This window comes from Oenanthe melanoleuca, chromosome Z (assembly GCF_029582105.1).
Source record: "Oenanthe melanoleuca isolate GR-GAL-2019-014 chromosome Z, OMel1.0, whole genome shotgun sequence".
In the NCBI taxonomy this organism is placed as follows: Eukaryota; Metazoa; Chordata; class Aves; order Passeriformes; family Muscicapidae; genus Oenanthe; species Oenanthe melanoleuca.
The window spans coordinates 16,407,079-16,423,099 of record NC_079362.1 but is presented as its reverse complement, the minus strand read 5'-3'; the positions used below and the strand labels follow the sequence as shown (position 1 = coordinate 16,423,099).

At 36.9% G+C, this 16,021-nt stretch overlaps 1 long non-coding RNA gene across 1 annotated transcript; it reads left to right on the top strand.

Annotated features, from left to right (window-relative positions):
• Nucleotides 1–986: 986 nt before the first annotated feature.
• LOC130265545 (uncharacterized) lies at nt 987–15,410 on the top strand. The gene is made up of 3 exons (XR_008842619.1): nt 987–1,190; nt 13,531–13,790; nt 14,088–15,410. It is a non-coding gene; the product is annotated as an uncharacterized LOC130265545 (long non-coding RNA).
• Nucleotides 15,411–16,021: the final 611 nt, after the last annotated feature.

The window sequence follows — 16,021 nt, the reverse complement described above, 5'->3', positions numbered from 1 at the left end:
TATCAATTTGAAAACAGTTTTCGAACATAGATGTCACTATTTCACTGTGGTCATTGTCTGTTTATCACTGTGTACTGCTGGCTTTGCTCACCAATATATACTTGCTGTTTCACTCAGACTTCTACACAGAAGACTCTGCTACTACCTGGCCAGGTTCAAATTTTTGCTTTAGGTGCTTGGAATACATGCAGATTTTGAAATTCAACATGTAATTCCTTAGTGTTTAACATCACAACTAGTTAAAATCCAGAATGCATGCAGCTACTCTGGAAGTTTGCCTTTAGACTGGCAACCAGATACGATTTTGTCTAAAATTTCATATATTTAGAACTTAAAAACTGCTCTGTGTCAGGAAGTGACTAGAGGAAAGGCTTTTGTTTCTCAACAGATCTGCTCACTAGATTCAGGAGGACAGGATAAACAAGCATTAACAAGCTTTTCCTCCTCTTAACCTTAGAGTTCACTCATCTGAAAGGAATACACTGAGTATTCTTTTTGTATATTCTTCATGTAGTTGCTTACTGAATGCCAACTTTTGTACATCCTTTGAAAACAATGGGTTTCCATGTTCCTGGTGAATGTTCTCACGATCATATGCGAACAGGAATTAACTCATCTTGACATTCAAATCCCATGCTAAATTTGGGCTTGTCAGAAATTACTTAATTTTAACTTGAACATACTGATATGGAGGTTCCAGAAAAATAATACATGCAGAATGCCCAAAAGACCTGCCTAAGAGACATCAGTATATCCATTAAGGAAAAAAAAAAAAAAAATAGAGAGTACAAATTGGAGTGTCAGTTACAGCTGACACACGTCACCTGTGAGTGCTTTTACCAACCACGGATGCCAGTTGTGCTTCTTTGTGACATGTTTGAACACCACATGTTGTCTTAGTGTACTTCTCAGGTTCCTCCTGCTGTATTCAGTCTGTCATTCTGCAATTGTGAACTCATGGTGTCCTTTCTTCCTACCAACAGAGTCTGGCACACATGTCACTGGGAGTGGCGTGAGAGGAGCATATGGTATTGCTGCAACTGAGGAGGGATTCCTTGGAAGTATGAGTGCTGGAGATTTTACGTCACCTGGAAGCTTTTTGTTCCTGACAATTTTTATTTTTGCTTTACTGAAATGGACATGTCTGTCCATAAGCAGGCACCTTGCCACTGTGACAGATGGGCAGTAATGTAAGTAGCCAGGAGAATAGATCTGTATAACTCTCAAATGTGTAATGATCTGACTCTCAGAAAGCTGTCACTGTAGTTCTTCATAGGGAACTTCCTTGGCATATGGCTATAAGTGAGATAATCTGTTATTACTCATTACTAAAAAACCCCCAAATTATCAAATTTAATACTCTGTGTTGCTCTCTGTAATGAGTAGGAAGCAAAATGTCTGGAGATAACAAAAAATCTTCAGGTTTCTCTGTTTATGAGCAGAAGAAATTCTAAGGACAACAAGGTTTGAAACCTCTATTTGTGTGTGCTAATAAGTGGTAAACACTAATTGGTAATCCTGTATTCCATGAAGTATTTACAACCCAGAAGCAGACAAAAGGTAACTGTTGCTTGAGCAATCAAGCAGCTGGAACACAGGCATAGCTAACACAGAGAAGGGATATTACAGTGGTTACAGTAGTATGTTTTCTTCATTCCTGCTTAGTATTACAGATTTTACACTTAAAATATTATTTAGTAGAAAACTTTCCTCCTATAGATCTAATGAAAACTACTGACTTTTTATGAGCAAAAGCTGTCACTGAAAGATACAACACAGACAACTCAGGTGTTACATGTTGTGTTTGGCTGCACATTAACCAGCTGGCAGCTGAATATTAGCAGCTGCATGTTCTATTTCTTACCTATTTCAACTGAGAGTTGTCTGAAGGTTGAGAACAAAGGACACAACTCTAAGAAGCCTGATTCTTAGTTCTGCTACCCACAGAATACCTCGTAATACTTACACTTTCAGGTTAATGAGAAAATCAGTATTTTCAAAACAGAAATTGATTCAATGAGAGATGTAAAATAGGATCTTTTGTCAGGACTGCTGGTTTATGGGACTGGCCAGATCTACATGGGGAACATTAGAGAAAATTAAAACAGAACAACTGATAATGTTCAATCATAACAAACCAGAACATTCTTTAATGTTAGAGGGGAATAGGAGGTTGGGAGTGAGTCTTGGCTTTCTTCTTCCATGCATATGTAGAGGAAGGTATGACCTTCACTCAAGCAGACACCTGCAAGGTGTTGTAAGATGGGGCCATTCAGGCATGAACAGTAATGTAGCTTTAGCACTGTGCAGCCCTGCAGAACCCCGCTGCACAAGGGTTTATTTGTGGGAAACTGCTGCAATTGTAGTTACCACTGGAAAGCATGCCTTGGTCACCTCCAGGAAAATTTAGACAGTAGGGTAGAGGTGCCACTGCCCACTCCACACAGCCCCAAAAGTGGGTATTAGATAATTAACTTGCCCTTGAAATGGAGGCATCGGAGTGTGTGCGTGTGAGCTCTGCAAATTGATAAGCACTCATGCTGAAGCCTAGCCAGACACATTCTCTGGCACAGCCCAATGCTCGTGCTGGAGATGCTTTCCCAAATCCTAAATTCCTCATGGAAAGGCTTTCCTATTTTTTAATCTAATCTCCTTTTTCATTCTTTACAGATAAGCCAAGTAACATGCAGCGTCCAAATTCAAATTACTTGTTAAGTCTAGGCTTTTTACATATATCTCAGTATATACCTCTTCATTTCCAGTAGGGCTCAGAAGACCACTCAGTAGATTCAGAAAACAATGGAGCCCTACTGTCCTAGATGTGAATAAAATCCTTAAAATTATCATTTTAAACTTTGAGACCTTGTTTTTTGAAATCCAGATCTGTAGTGAAGAGCTAGTGAAAACAGTGTTATCAGATTACCTGAATTCCTGCAGGGCAACATTGCCATTAATTATATGCTTAAGGTTAAATGCATAAAAGTACAAGATCTCAGCCTGAGAAAGTAAGTGACTTGGAAATAGCGAGCTACATTAATTCTGCATTTTAAAGGTAAACTGAAAACATTTCCACATACTTTTGCATCCTTTATATTGCTGTTCAAAAACTGCAAAGCAAAAGCAGATTTCATTTTACCTGGGAATGAAAAGCACTTAGATATAAGACAAGTTTGTTACTGAGAGAAAAGCTAAATACTCAAATATGGATTTTAAAGTAGAGAATAAAGTAGCTTCTAAAGAAGCAATATAAGCTATGTGGCTGCTAGAAAAATTGCATAATGGAGGCAAAAAGGCTGTTTTCCGACCATCTCCAGAAAAATGCACTTGAAAACCAATAGGGTCCTGACATAATTTTATTAGCTCTGGAGCATCTTTCCTCTCTCTTTCTGAGTTGCTGTTTTTGTTTGTTTGGTTGATTTAGTTTGGTTTATTTATGTAGAGCAATGCATCTGAGCTAACATTGAAGCCACAACTCAAGGAATTTTAGAGGGATAACTCTATTTTAGGCCTAAGTTAAAAAAAGTCAGAGAAAGTACTGTTTCTAGTCAAGGAATGCTTTTAAACTTATGTCACTCTGTCTATGGAATAACTTCACTGAACTCAGATTCAAAGCTGCAAATTTGCACAAATGTTAACTTGTCTCAGAAACAATGCATTTGTTGATTATGATTACCTGAAACTAGAAAGATAAACAGTTATGTTAAATAGGGGCCATAGTAGGTAAGGATTGCAGAAAACTTAATTTATTCAGCTCAAAAACAAGGACTAGCCACTTAAAATTCCATGTGATTAAGGTGACTCATTCTTGGCAGTAACATACTACACCAGAGTGAAAAATCATCTTGATTTGTAATACTAAACAGAAGCTCATATATACCATAATAAGATGAGAATGAGTATATGAGCAGGACTTATGTGTATTGGCTCAAGTGAGTTGAAATTTGGGCACACCTTTTTGCTTGCTCTGAAATGATCTGGAAGAAGTTCAGAAACACTTACTATGCTGTATCATAAACCAGACTGTATTTTTGCATCACAAAATGGTGTCCTTGCATGTGCAATGTCATTCCATCAGGGTGAGTTTTGATTTAAGGGAAGCATTGCACAACTTCACAAATGGAGCTGTGATCTAAGAAGAGGAAAAAGACACAGCTCCATGAAATAAATTTTACTGGACAAAATATATGCTAACAGATGGTGGAGGTGCTGAAGATGATTTGGAGGACTTGATATTAATACATATATATGTGTTTGGGAAGGTTTGTAGTGTGGGGGAGTAATGGAATTTTTCCCATAAGTGGTGGAATCCTTAAAACTTCTTCTTTCTTTTTGTTTTTATCTCTATGCAGCACCTATGGCTTTGAATATATTTTTTAAGTAGCTTGTGAAATGATTTTATTTCGTTTTGTTTTAATTCAAGATTTACTGTATTCGGAGTGGAAGAAAATAAAATTAAAAATGTGCAGAGCCAGACCTCTTCATTTTCATGCTGAAGACAGCCTGTGTTTAGACAGGATTTCCAAACAGCAATGATGCCAAGGCTTGCTGACTTTTTGCTACATTTCACTATGGTTCATGGAATTATTTTCACAAAGTGGAGCTAGTGGGACTGTTCACTGAAGTTTAGTTGTTTGCATGCTTTTCTGTGCAGATAAGACACCAAAACCAAACCTTTAAAGGCAGATAGTCACCATATCTTCATTTCATTAAGATCTTGATAGAAAAGGTCACTTGCAGGAAGTCGGTTTCGGTCTATACACAGTATATACTCAATCTTTTACACATGCTTGTATGGTGCTGCAATCTTGGGATGTTTTTCAGGTAAAACCTAAACAGAGAGACTGGCCCATGCTCCATTCCATGTTTCCTACATGCATATTTATATGAATGCAGGATTAGTAATCTGTCTGATCCCCTACAATTTATCCAGTGACTGTGATCATGATAACGTGCAGTTCCTATTAATTTATCACCTGTGAGATTTATTCCAAATTTTGAAACTTCTAATACAGCAAATGATTACAGGAAGAAGAGAGCATGACAAGAAAACGTTTTCTTCACTTTTCTAAAAATTAGTTATGTAGGAGTCTTTTTTCTCAAAAATAGCTGATGTTCATGAGCCATTATTAATGTCATTTAATCCAGTATTTGTCCTAGCATTGGATTGTTTAAGGAAAGATTTGCCTTAAAACTGCAATGTTTAGTGCATTTGAAAACTGTAATATTTTAAAAGATGAAAAACATAAAATCCATAACTTTTTTAGAAAAAGTAGTTTATATAATTTATTGATGGCTTTAAAATTTCTCTAGTATAGTAATTTGAATACAAGATACAAAGAAAAGATGCTTTAAGAGTAAAGAATTGCAGATGCTATACAGCATTGTCATATTTTAGTGTTCACAAATCCTATTTTTATACATATGGTGTATGTAGTATATAGAAGTAAGATGACATGAGGAATTATACAAGACCTCAGCTGGTGTGTTTTAGTAATATTTAGTAGTATTCCTAATACTTTTTTCTTTCTTCCCCAGAAACTACTATTGATACAACTCTGTAGGTGATGGAAGAACAACTGACAACTGGGCTTACCTTTAAAATTCTAGAATTGGCTATTAGGGACTTAGCTGCAATCTTGGGTTTTCTTCATACTGTTTTCTTTTGTTGACATCAGTCAACACAGTTCTGAATTGGGATTTCATCTCACTCTTGTGACTTTGACTCATGTGAGTGAATCAGCCTTTCTAAACATCACTCGAGGAATCCTGCATATAGGCTATCAAGCAGTCTGTACTGTGGTACAAATGTAATGTGACAAACATACATTTTATCTTAGATTATAGCATCTTAATGTCTCTGGGAGAAGGACAAAAGATAACAACAGAAGCTGGTTAAGTGTACTTAAAAATGTGTTCTTTCACAATTAACTGACAGGCAATGGTCAAATGTATTCCTCAGACACTCTGAAACACTTGAAATCAGCATTTCTCTGCAACAGATTGTTCATGGTGACAATCTTTTGTGACTAAGTATTATTAGCACAAGGTGACCAAAAACAGATTGCCTATGCAGGTAAAGAAAGAAAAGGAGTAGGGCTATGCACAAGTCTTTTGTCATAGAGGAAGATGTTACTGACAAATAGAGGGCAAAAATATTTGCACATGATCTGTATTTTCAGTAACTTAGTGGGACTAGAAGTCTCAGTGCAATTGGTGGGAGATCTGGAGTGATGCTCCAAGGCAGTGAACAGAGTACTTTTCTGGGAAGAGATGCCAGTGTTCTTCACCTTGCAGATCCTCTAAAAAGCACTCTGGTAGATGTGCCTTTTATTCTCAGCTTTAGCCTTTTGAGACTAGGCCTGGTTTTCATAGTTAGAAATAATGCATGAAACCTCAGATTGAAAACTAGTGACCATGGCCAGTCTTTTCGAATGTGAACTCAGTAAACTCAGATGAAGAGCTCTGTTCCTGGGATTTGATGTAGCTGATGCTTAAATGTAGGCAGCTCTAGAGGTCATGCTGACCTTCAAAAATTTGTGACAAGCAGAATGAACACCGAAGCTGAAATAGTGGCTGTGAGTGCCATTTTTATGGAGAGACACAAAAAGTGAATGCATTTCTTCTGACTACACTTAAAGTTTCCTGGAACTGGGCCAGCTTTGACCTGCAGATCATATAGCTTCATTGCCATGACTCTGAGCCTGAGTAAATAAGCTGTGCTGGGCAAGCTCATGTGTCTCTGCACCTGTCTCCAGAGCTCCTTGAGGTAGTAGAAAGAGATATGTGTCCTTTGGGAAAAGCTGAATACTTCTTTTGTGATAATTGCAAATTCTGTCTTTTAAACCTACCCTATTAATTCTATGGAGGTTTTCAAATTGATGAACCCTGAGAATAGAGCTTGTGTAAGAAGAATTTGTCCTGAAAAGAAATCCAGTTGATTCATTGGTGTGGTAATGGTCCTTGCTTCATTTTTTAAAATCTTGTTATCCTCAAAAGTTGGGGTGTTTTTGAATACAAAGGTACCCCCAGACCATAATTTTATTTGAAGTAGTTTGATGGCATCACAGTCGCTGGAAGGTACTTCATCATAATTTATTTTTCTTCCATTTAACACTCCACTCACATGAGAAACTTCTTCTTTCTGCTTCTGGTTATTCAGATAGTGATACTTTGAAGTTAACAAGAGTTTGAGTTTCTGTGTGGTTTTCATGATTAAACCTAGTAAATGTGGAGACACTTCAGTTGCAAGCAAAACTTGTTCATATTTTAAATAAATTTGACTAGCCTCATTTATGCTAACTAAATGTTTTGTAAGCATAGGCTTTCAGTATATGCCACTATTGCTAGCAGTCAGGAGTTAAAATTGAAATAATTACCATCACATCACCGTTGTGGAGTCTTTTGTAGTGCACACTCAGGTATTTTGTAAAATGGATGTAATAAGCATGTATTTTCTCTTTACTAGCAGTCTTGCTTGATAAGCTCAAATAAAATGTAGAGTACATTTGAATCATACTTTGGTAATACTTCAAACCTGCTATTCATGAGTAAAGAAAAGTTGTCATGGAAACTTGAACTGCGAGATGCAAGACAATAATTTTATTCAAATCCTTTATTCAATGAATATGTTCTTTTGCTGTTAATTGTGAATTACTTACCGTTTCCTTATGTTTTTCTGTTATTTGAAAAAAGTTGTTGAACAATGTCTATTAATGTAATTTCTGAGTACTTCTTTGCACATATTTAATATATGACATTAAAAAGGTTTAGTAGTTTTGGGAGAGTGTGTTGCTTTTCCCTATGCCTTAGGTATGTTTCCCTTTAAAAATACTTTTTTTTTCTTAAGTTAATGTTTTTGATCTGCATACTTCTAATTTTTGGATGTTCACTTAACGGACCTTTTTCAGGGAGACATTACTGTCTGCGCACCCATTTATTTTAATAGTTGTTGAATATAAGAAGACAAAAAGGATTGAATTTGTCACTTGGGCATACTGTAGTAGGCTTGCTAGGAGAACTTTTTCCCAGGCTGATTGATGAATCAGGAAGAAATTTATCTGACAATATATGGCCGTAGTGCTTCAAACAGGATCTATGCAGTGCATTACTTTTCTGTCATGAGTGGACGGAATTCTACTATTGTACATTCAGGAATAGTCTTTAAGTTAGGATTTATTTTTTACTTAGTAATTTTAAAAATTTTAAGCAATTTTAACAGTGTTTTTTGTTGATAATTTTTTTTTAGGTAGGTGTAAAAATAGTTCTGGTACATAAGTTAGTGTACAAGTGGCTGTTTTTATTAAGACTAAAGCTGAAATACAGCCAGGTATTTTTTGTAAATTAATGAAATGTGAATAATTCAGGGTACTTGGTTTTGTAGTCTGTTTGTAGTCTGATGACCACAGTAATTTGCTTAATATTTCATTTTAAAATGTTAACATTTTTTTTTCCCTAACAGTTAGTAAGTATTAAATATACTGGGCTGAAAGTCGTGGAAACTAAATTTCTTTATGAATTCACAGTTTTAATCTAGGCTACAGATCCACTTCTCCAAGTGAATTTCTTCAAACTGAACTGTTCTCATGGACAAGTTACATGAGGAAATTACATTTAAGAGCTGAAAAATGCCTGTTTCTGCTCCACTGGGCTCTGCAGTTGTTTCTGTGTCTGACTTTTTATGTGACTTTGTGTGGGAGTTGGACTGGCAGGGACTGACCATGAGTTGGCCTTGGCCAGCAGTGAAGTGGCCATCAATCTGAGGCCGTGGGAGACAGGATGCTAGGAAGGAAAATATCTGGTTAGGTTATGGTGAGAAGGATGGGATTACGGGAATAGATATGTTAATATATTGGTTCCATGTAAGACAATGTTCTGAGTTCTTGTTGTTAGTTGGTTAGTCACATTTTATATTTAAGGTACTGTTTATGTTCATTGGTTCACTGTTCTGCTACAAAGATTATATATTGTTATGTTTACCCCTCTGAGGGGTTTTCAAGGTTGCCCCATACTGTGTTCACCTTATGTTCTTTTGTTGTCACTACTTTTTTATTAAATTATTTTATGGGTTTGCTGGATCATTCCCATCTGTATTTCAATTGCCACCCTGGCTGGTCCAGTTCAAGTTGCATCACTGGCAACAACTTTGTGCTCATTTACCCCCCTATTCATGCTGCTTTTTCTTCCCCCGTATCTGCTGTTCTAATTTACATTAATTTTTAAAATGTTTTTCCACTAGGGCTGTTCCTTGATGTTGATGTTGAGTGTACCAAATCACAGGTATTATGTGCAGTGTAAATTAATGCTGCTCTGAGGAAATGTGGCTGACAAGTAGCTGGGTGCCTGTGGCCACCTGTAGCCTGGCTGCCTTTCCAGCAGTTTCAAACTCCTGGGAGATGAGTTGGTTTTAGTAGCTCCCATTCCTGTATAAGGTGTTCTGGAAATAGGACCAATAGAAATAATTTGCCAATATAATGTTCATGAGTTTACCTGAGTCAAACCATTTTCCTAAAAGAGCTGCAACTTTATATGCAAATTTACTAATGTGCACTAGCAAAAGTCTTGTGAGTTTGTTGTTGTTTTGGTTTGGATTTTTTCCCTCGATTAAGCATGTCTCTAACAATTTTTGACACTATGACACTGACCAGCATTTCTGTATGTCTAGTTTTGGGGCTAACAGCAACAGGCTTGAAGAGTTTAACTTCAAGAGAAGGAAATGGACACTCTGATGGATAAGCAAAAGTTAGTGGCAGGGACTGGTTTTTCTCACCCTGATGTGCCTTTCAGCGATACAGGCTTTATCTGTGTAGATGAACTGATGTTTGTTCACCTTTTTACTACTCCAAGATTGAGACAAAAAATCGTGTCATTTTAGTTAGAGTAAACATGGATAGAACTTGCCTTATGTAAAAATCTTGTCTATCCTTCATTTTGTGGCTGTGCTTTCTTACCACAGCAAGATGTGGCTTGACTTCAGAATCATACAAGTAATCACATACTGATTCTCTCTAATCTTTAGGCAGGTGATCTGTGAAGCTACTAGTTCAATCCCTACCTTATTGTAAACTTTGTCAAAATCATTATTTGTGCTTAGATGAACTTTGAAAAAACATTGTCTGAAAAAATCTCGTTCAGACAGCATTTCAGATCCTGAAAATGCTCATAACACAAATGAAATAAATAATTTTCCTTTTTCAGAACCTGATGTTTCAGAAACCTTGCTTAGAAGACAAGTAGTTTATGCTTAAGAAAAGGTAGTGTAAAGTGAGTTAGAGAAAATTATCTTCTCCAGAGGCTTTGCTTTACTTGTTTAGAAGACTAGCAACAACATCTTTAAATAGACTGCATAAAACTCTGTTTAGTGAGAATAATCCAGCACACCTGTAAGGAAGAATTAGTTCTCCATTGTTTCTTTGTAGAACTTATTTGTGCAAGAAGGTAACTTTATGAAATACCTTGAAATAAATTTTGTGTAGATAGGAGTACTCAATAGGACATTAGGTCTTCTTATAATAAAAAGAACTTGCCATAGTAAGTTACCTTAGTACAGTTACCTGAGCAGACCAAAAGAAATGTTTGTTCGTGTATTACACCTTTCAAACTGCTAGCAAAAATCAGTGTCCAGTTTACTAGTGTTTGTTCAGAGAGAAGTAGCCTTTTGGACTAACAGTAGCAAAACATCATTAAACTAGTCTGAAGTCCAATGGTTGATCTAGTTTCTAGCTCGAGGCTATTTTGAGAATAACTGTTCTTTAATGCATGCTGTGAGGGGTTGGAGGCTTGAGGTTAGAGCAGCCTTTGAAATAACAAGACTTCCGTGTTTTATGGCTTAAGTGTTTGTGATATTAGGTTTGGACATCTACATTTATTCTGCTCACCAGACAACCTCTGGAGAGGTATTATATTTAACATTTGTTCAATAATCTTTTTAAAGGAGTGATGGCTTAGATTTTATTTCAACTGAGCTGTACACAAACCCAAGGTTTTGGCCTGTTTGGAACCTGTGTTCCTGTAGAGACAAATATTAAGCAGCATGGTAAGATGGACATTGTATATGAAAGATGGGCTTCATTAGCCAGAATTCATTTGCCAGTGATAATTCACATTATAGACTTATAAGGCCACATCTGGAGAATTATGTCCTATTTTGGGACCCCAGTACAGGAAAGTTATTGCCAAAACTTGGATGAGGTCAGCAGTAGGTGCTTTGAGCACATAACTTGTTCTGACTGAGGGTGATGGGTTCGACTGGCTCAATTTTCAAGAGACTTAATTCTTCACCTGCAAAATGAGGGCTGTTTACAAGATGAAGCCCCACTGCTACCAGGGGTGTGAACTTGAAGGACAAGACAGTCCCAACCTGCAGAAAAAAGGTTCTTAGCAGGTATAAGGCAAAAAACTTAATTGTGGGAGTGATTAAATTGGCACAGGTGCCCTATGAAGATATTTACTGTTGATTTCTCATTGTAGACCAGACATAGACCAGACCAGTTGGAGGCTCTTTGGAAACCTGCTTTGAGTGAAAGCTTGGACCGGACAACATGCAGGGACAACTTAAGTGATTCCACTTAAATAAAGGATAAATGTGAACGAGATGAGGGGATAGGCATATAAAAATTCCCAAGTGCTAATCACTTTCTATGGGTTTTGTGTTATTAAAGTCTTTTTCTTGTATTTATTGAGGCTAAAGATCAAATGTTTTAATTGGTACTTTGGATAAAATCTAATTCCATCAATAATGTGTCTTTGAAAAAAACTTAATTTTTGAGATTTTAAGTTTGTTTGGGATTTTTTTCCTTACAAGTAGATACAATATATTGAAGTACAACTTTAAGTACATCAATTTAACATTTTATGTCTTGTCATCTGTTTATTGCATTTCAGACCATCCACTGCAATTATCACATCTGAGTCTGGGAACATTAGTGATAAACAGTGAAACTTATTAGTTAGCTAGGCCTAAAAATAGACTTCATTCTCTATCTTTATCAGTCAACAACACCTGTGATGGAATTCTAGTTTCATTTCCCCCTTCAAGTGCAGAAACCATGAAATTACCCAGAAAAGTAAGATACAGAGAAGAATGTTTATTATGAAAAATAAGTGCTGGAAATGTAAAACAGTTGTGCACCATCTACAGTCATTATGTCCTTGACTCTTGTCTCCTGTAAGAAAGGAAGGGGCTCTTTTGCTGACACTAAACAGGTGGCCAACCCACCATGTGTGGAGATAAGATCAATGGAGAGGAATGAAATTTTGATAATGACAATTGCATTTACTTTTAAACAAAGATGTTTTGTTTCAAACAGGTCGGGTAGGAGTTGATAATGGGAAATCCAGAAAGCTAAAATAACTTTAAAGCTTCTTCTGTAAAGTTCTTTTAATTACCTTTTGTTGTACTGCACTGTGAGGGGAGGGAACAACAACAATGTTTGATTTATTTTTTCTTTGAATTTGGACCCTGAATTTATTTACAACACAGTCTCATGTGGAGGTGTGTTGAAGAGAGAAAGCTTTTGGTCTTTTGGATGGACTATAAAACATGCTGTCTTGTTCATTTCCTCCCTGCTTTTCTTATGTAAAAAGCTTTCAGCTGTTTCCAAGTAATGATTAGGTGTTAGTTATAGTAAGAGAGATGGAAAATTCAGATAATTCAAGAAAAGGTATAATTGGGTTCAAGTTATGGAATGCCACCCATCTCCTGAGAGATGGAAAAAAGAGAAAGAAAAATGGAAGAAAAATAAAACACCTGACTAAAATTGTTCCATGGGCAGCTATGCTGTTTCTTTTTTCCATCCATTTCCAGATCTAGACCCTACAATTACTTGAGAATTAAAAAATTTAGCAATTATTTAAATAACAAATTATGTAAAGCTTAATTAAACACAATACGCCCATCAGAAACATGAACAAATGTAGAACAGCAGGGAATAGATCTACCCACACAAATTCTCTTTCTTCCCCAAAGACCTAGCACAGATAATTGCCTTCCTTTTGGTCCAAGTGACTAGAAAACATTTGGGGCTTTTAAGGATATTCCAGTGAGGAAAAGAGACCAAGCAGTGAGGTGAGTTAGTTTGTTCTGGTTTGTTTGCAATAACACAGAAAATTTGGATTTTTTTATTTATTTATTATTTTTTTTAGCAGAAGAGTATTCAAATAGTATCCTCCTCATAGTCTCTTAGTTTAGGACCAATCCTGGTTTTGTACCTCTTTCTGTGCTCTAGAAAATCTGATTTTTTTTTCCTTCTCTATCAGCATCTCACTTTTTTTTCTAACTTAAGTGCCCAGCATCCATCCAAACTTCAAATAAAGATGTATAAAATCCCTTTCACCTATAGCAACAGAATTCCTTTGCCTGTTCAGTGAGTGGAGATGTCTGAACCAGGTTCAATGAGATTTAATTCAGTGCCTAACAATACCCATTGCACTAGTCTAAAAATTCCCAAGCAGGTTTTATTGAAAGTTGAAGATGTCCTGGAGCTAGGCCATAGAAGTAAATGCCTTCCATTACTCCTTTTATTTTTTTTTCAGCTTCAGGTGGACCATCACATTTGGCAGATGCATTAACACTATGCCATGAAGAAATTTTTCCAAATGGGTAGATCTCACACTATTCAGATCAGAGTTTATGCTGTTAAATATCACCTAGAATCCAACAGACTATTTATTAAGGTCAAAGAGTGTCAGTAACCACACATTCTCAGGAGGCAATGAGTGAAAATCAAACCCATTGTCAACTTTTCAAGTCTGGAAGGGGAAATCTCATTACGATCACACTGCAGTACGATAAGGTGAGTAAGGTGTGGATAACAACAGAGAGGTCTAAACTCAAAATCTATGTCCTAGAATCATGACCAGATTTAGATGGGACAGAACTGCCTTGGCTATTGAAGCAATATTATTATTTTGACCAATTGGGAAACTAGCTAAGGTATTTTTAACAAGATAAAGAAGCATAAAAATGTGAGAAGGCATTATTGTTAAGTGGGATTGGAATTCAATTGAAGAGGTGAGTTTTTTATAGGGGGGCTGGAACAGCAAGTGTGAGTCCCAGTGTTAAATTTATATTGTTACCCCCTTTTTTCCAGCTTTCCCTTCCTGGAAATCACCAGCTTCACGGCAAACATCTGGATGATGACCAGCAAAGCCACTTTAGCCACTGCTGTTTCCAGCCCATCACAGCAGCAGTATAAAATTCAGCCTACATTCAACTCCTATTCCTCTTGTGAGCTGCAGTGATCACCCGTTGAAGCAGCTGCACTTGTCTTAAAATCCCTACCTGCACCAGATGGAGGATGGCTGAGCAGATAAAGGAGGATGAAGCAGGGTTCCTGTGGAACAACAGTTCACAACAACACCGAGTTTAGCTGTCAGAAAGTCACACAAATTCTATGAAATATCTGGAAAGATGAAATGGAAGGCTGCCAAGACATAACCTGTCTAGGGCCTGGAGAATTAAAATGATTTGTTTTTACGAACCTGCACAGCCACTACACAGGTTTTTGTGAATTTCACCAAAACTGGAAATAAATTATTTTTTCATTACCCTTACCCATGTGAAACCTTCTGTATCATGGGAAATGCTCTTTGAGAATGTGGCACTGATGAAACCTGTATTAAAAATGTGCTTTATGTCAAATGGAAGGGAGAGCAAAAAAGAATGAAATACCGATTGTAAAGAAAGCAGATGTCATTTGATGTGATCTTGTTCAAAGTTGTAGTTGCTTCACCCCTGTACAAAGTTTTAGCAGAGGCCTTCAGGATTAATACAATCCCAAATCCTGGGATATTTTTATTGTCTTAATAATCTTCTTTCTGAGTGATTGTTGAGACCCTCAGAATACATAAACCAGAATATTTGTACTCCGTTTATGCCTGCTGTATAGCTATCTAATTACTATTTTTTATTTTAATTTATTTTATATTTGACTGTAAGTAAAAATTGACTAATACCAATGCTGCTGTGTTGATACTGTGTTTGATTTTGCTGTCTTTGTTTTGATTTGGTTTTGGGGTTTTTCAAAAATGCTTGCTGTTTCAAGCATCATGTTTCAGTCTGCATCCCAGTAATAAGCCCACAGCAAATCCACACTGTAGTTTTGTGTTCAGTGTACTAGAAACAAAAGTCAGGAGCATAGATGTGTCCTTTATTATGTGTACATTTCTTTGAGACAATTTAAGGGGATATTTAGATATTTGCCTGCAAACCAGCCCCTGCAGTATTCTAAGATAGGTCCATGTTTTGGATTGCAATACAAGATGTGGCCAGAAATGTATATTCTATCACCCTCTGTTGAAGCTGGGTGGGGCAGGGACCCTTATTTCTGTGGAACATATTATCTGCCAATGGGCCATCTTTAAAACCAGGTGGGACAATCATCTTTATCTTTTCCACAACCCATCCTCCCTCCAGGAAGATATCATCTGATGATGGGCCATTGAGTCCCACTGTATGACTGATAAAATGACATCATCCCACTGGGAGATGCTCCAGCCAGGGGGAGGAGCCAAGCCTTTCCTACCTGGATAAAAACTGAGATTTTGGTCACCAAGATACCGTCTTTCCACTGGATTCCAGAGGTAAGCTGGACCTTTCCACGTCATCCCTAGACCTTCAGAGAAAAAATGCACCCTTCTACAGGAGCACAGCTTCAGCTGAACCACATCTGCCACTGCAGGAGGACTGTAGCCACCATTTAATGGGACTGCTGCCAACACCCTGACTGACAGGGGTCAGGCTGTATTCTGACTCTGTCAGTGTTTTGGGATTCTTTTTTGTAATACTGTATTTCTATTTTAATTTTCCTAGTAAAGAACTGTTATTCCTAATTCCCGTATCTTTGCCTGAGAGCCCCTTAATTTCAAAATTATAATAATTTAGAGGGAGAGGGTTTACATTGTCCTTTTCAAAGAGAGTCTTCTGCCTTTCTTAGCAGATACCTGTCCTCCAAACCAGGACAGTCCAGTAATAGGAATACAGCTATCTAAGCTTTTACTCAGGCTCCTTTTTGATTTTAGCTGC